Source organism: Protobothrops mucrosquamatus, unplaced genomic scaffold (assembly GCF_001527695.2).
Source record: "Protobothrops mucrosquamatus isolate PMUCROS unplaced genomic scaffold, P.Mucros_1.0 scaffold3336, whole genome shotgun sequence".
Lineage (NCBI taxonomy): Eukaryota > Metazoa > Chordata > Lepidosauria > Squamata > Viperidae > Protobothrops > Protobothrops mucrosquamatus.
The window spans coordinates 61608-65623 of NW_015389326.1; positions in this window are offsets into that span (position 1 = coordinate 61608).

A 4016-nucleotide genomic window follows, 5' to 3' on the forward strand; every position below is an offset into this window, starting at 1 on the left:
AATTGTGGTGTCCTTGGTGATCTCTGAACTTGGTGATTTTCTTGCAGATGTTCCATCACCCAACTAGGGAACATCATCAGTGAGCGGCAAAAACCCCACACCCCTTCACACTGATGATGTTCCCTAGTTGGGTCATGAAATGTCTGCAAAAAAACCACCAGGTTCAAAGAGCACCAAGGAGCCCTGATAGGCTAATTGTGAGGAGATCAGCTGGGTTCCTCCACGTCCCCAGTACCTTTGCCAATCTGTAGGTCTTTCAAGATTTCAGTCAAGGTGAGCATCTTCCACTGCCACAGATCTGCCTCTTGCTTTGTCCTCTTCTCCAGCATGGCCACTTGCGAGAGAGGTAAAGACAGATGTCACTGGAGGACAAGAGATGGTATCTCCTGCACTTTTCTAAGAAAGATGGGGCTTCTTCCAAGAAGAGGTTGAATGAATTGAAAGTGGCGTTTTCAAACACATTTTCTTGTACCAATAGAAGAGGATATTTGTAGCCCAGGGTTGAATTGTGGGGTCCTTGGTGCTCTCTGAATTTGATTTTTCTTCTTCTTGTAGACGTTTCATGACCAATCTAGGTCACATCATCAGTGCTAGAAGGGAGGGGGTTTCTAGCACAGATAATATTCCTGAGTTGGATCATGAAACATCTGTAAGAAAACAACCAAGCTCAGAAAGTTCTGAATGCTCCAACACCAGAAGTTTTTAAGAGGCGATTGGACAACCGTTTGTCTGAAACGCTACAGGGTCTTCTGCTTGAGCAGGGGGTTGGACTAGATGATCTCCAAGGTCCCTTCCAACCCTATTTCAGGCAGTCCTTGGCTTGCAACCAGAACTGAGCCCAAAATTTCTGCTGCTAACCGAGACAATTGTTAACTGAGTTTTGCTTCATTTTACGACTTTTCTTTCTCCAGTTTTTAAGTGAATCACTGCCGTTGTTAAGTTAGCAACCTGGCTGATAAGTGGATCTGACTTCCCCCACTGACTTTGCTTGTCGGAAGGTCGCAAAAGAGGATCACGTGACCCCGAGACGCTGCGACGGTCATAAATACGAACCAGTTGCCAAGCGTCTGAATTTTGATCACGTGACCCTGGGGATGCTGCGACGGTCGTGTGAAAAACTGTCATGAGTCCCTTTTTTCAGTGCCGTTGTAACTTTGAGAGAATGGAACGGTTGCTGGAATTAGGTATGTCTAGTTTAACAAAGAGAAGGACAAGGGGGGGACATGATAGCAGTGTTCCAGTATCTCAGGGGCTGCCCCAAAGAAGAGGGAGTCAAGCTCTTCTCCAAAGCTCCAGAAGGCAGGACAAGAAGCAACGGATGGAAACTAATCAAGGAGAGAAGCAACCTGGAATTAAGGAAGAATTTCCTAACAGTGAGAACAATTAACCAGTGGAACAACCTACCTCTAGAAGCGGTGAATGCGCCAACACTGGAAGTTTTTAAGAAGAGACTGGACAGCCATTTGTCCGAAATGGTATAGGGTTTCCTGCCTCAGCAGGAGGTTGGACTAGATGACCTCCGAGGTCCCTTCCAACTTTATCATTATCATCATCATCATCATCATCATCATCATCATCATCATAAAGTTGGAACGGACGTTGGAGATCATCTAGTGAGTCCAATCCCCTACCATTTCAGACAAATGGCTGTCCAGTCTCTTCTTCAAAACCTCCAGTGTTGGAGCATTCACCGCTTCTGGAGGCAGGTGGTTCCACTGGTTAATTGTTCTCCCTGTCAGGAAGTTTTTCCTTAGTTCTAGGTTGCTTCTCTCCTTGATTAATTTCCATCCGTTGCTTCTTGTCCTGCCTTCAGGTGCTTTGGAGAATAGCTTGACTCCTTCTTCTTTGGGGCAGCCCCTGAGATACTGGAAGTCTGCTATCATATCCCCCCTCGTCCTTCTCTTCATTAAACCGGACATCCCCAATTCCAGCAACCGTTCCTTAGATGTTTTGGCCTCCAGTCCCCTAATCATCTTTGTTGCTCTTCTCTGCACTCTTTCTAGAGTCTCAACATCTTTTTTACATTGTGGTGACCAAAACTGGATGCAGTATTCCAAGGGTGGCCTTACCAAGGCCTTGTAAAGTGGTATTAACCCTTCAAGTGACCTTGATTCTATCCCTCTCTTAATTCTATGTTCTAAGAGGAGATGTTAGTGAGCCTCTTCCCGTCAGCCTCCTTGATCTACCTTTCAGATTCATGAGGGTCACCAAAAGGAGCAGGATCGCACAGATGGAGAGGAGGCCAATGGCGGAGCAAGGCCAGCTGGTGGCATCTGCGAAAGGGAAGAAGAAGAGGGATGAGAACAGAGGAAGGTAACCAGGCTCCCAAAATTGGTGTCAGAACAGCTTCACAGGAGCCACTGAGCTATCAGGTAGAATAATTGAAGGGTGTTTTTTTCCTCAGTGATTTTTTTTTGGTAAGCTGCCCGGAGTAACTTCAGATGGCTGAAATAAAAGGTAAAAAAGGTAAAAGCTAAAAGATAAGGTGAAGTGACGTGAAGTAGGAGAGAAGGGAAGGGAAGATGAGAAGGGATAAAATAAACCTCCCACCAACACTGCTAGGGCAAACCATTTGTATATATCAACAGACAGCAGCCCCCCAATCCTTCTAACACTGATGATGCTCCCTAGTTGGGTTATGGGATATTTGCAAGAAAACAACCCAACTCAGAGAGCACCAGAGACCCCACAACATAAATGACAATAATAATAATATAAAGTGCAATAATAAATAAAGTACAATGAGCAAAACAAAACAATAAATAAAATAAAAAAATAAAATAAAAAATAAGAAAAAATAAAATAAAATAAAATAAAATAAAATAAATAATAAAATAAAATAATAAAATAATAAAATAATAAAATAAAATAAAATAAAATAANCCTCAGTACCATCTCTTCCATGTTTGTGACCATCGTCAGATCCGCGTTCTCCTCCTGGCAGAAGGTCTGGCTGGAATGCCAGCTCAGTTGTCTGTTCCGGAAGAAATAGCAGGTGCCGCTTAGTTGCATCCACTGGACTTTGCAGACGCTGCAGTTCCGAACTAAGGAGAGGAGACGCAACGGAGCGCCCAGACATCACATTCCCGAAGACATTTGCAGCCTAAGCTGAAGCAATACAGGTCGTCCTCGATCAGGACCAGAATTTCCATTGCTAAGTGAGTCTCGCCCGGGTGTTTTGTCTTTTTTGGCCCTGGGGGTTAAGCAAACTGCTGCCGGTTGTTAAGCGAATCGCGTGGTCTGGCTTCCCCCACTGATTTTGCTTGTCGGAAAGTTGCCAACCGTGATCACAGGACCCTGGGATGCTGCCACCATCATAAGCGCGTGCCGGTTGCCAAGCGTTTGAATTTTGATCATGTGACCACGGGGATGCTGCTGCAACGGTGGCAAGTGTGAAAAGAGGGTCATGTGACACTTCTTTCCAGTGCTTTGAATATTCACTAAACGAAGGATTCAGAGTCAAGGACTACTTTGACCCTGAATGTCCTTGAATACACTTGCAAGTTTTAAGAAAGATACAAACCGAGCTGGGAAAGAGTTATGTAACCCAGGGGTCCCCAACACACACACACACACACACACACACATATATACCCCGGTCTGTGGACCAGCACCAATCCACGGCATGCCAGCAACCGGTCCGCACAAACAAAGCTCCGTCCGCGGGATGCAGGCAGCACACAAAACCACGCACCCCTTCCGGTCCATGGATAAACCTCTCTCCACGGAACCAGTCCCTGGTGCCCAAAAGGTTGCGGGCACCGCTGATGTAACCCAGAAATTTGGAGGAGGAGGAGGAGGAGGAGGAGGAGGAGGAGAAGGGGAAGAGGAAGAGGAAGAGGAAGAGGAAGAAGAAGAAGAAGAAGAAGAAGAAGAAGAAGAAGAAGAAGAAGAAGAAGAAGAAGAAGAAGAAGAAGAAGAAGAAGAAGAAGAAGAAGAAGAAGAAGAAGAAGAAGAAGAAGAAGAAGAAGAAGAAGAAGAAGAAGAAGAAGAAGAAGAAGAAGAAGAAGAAGAAG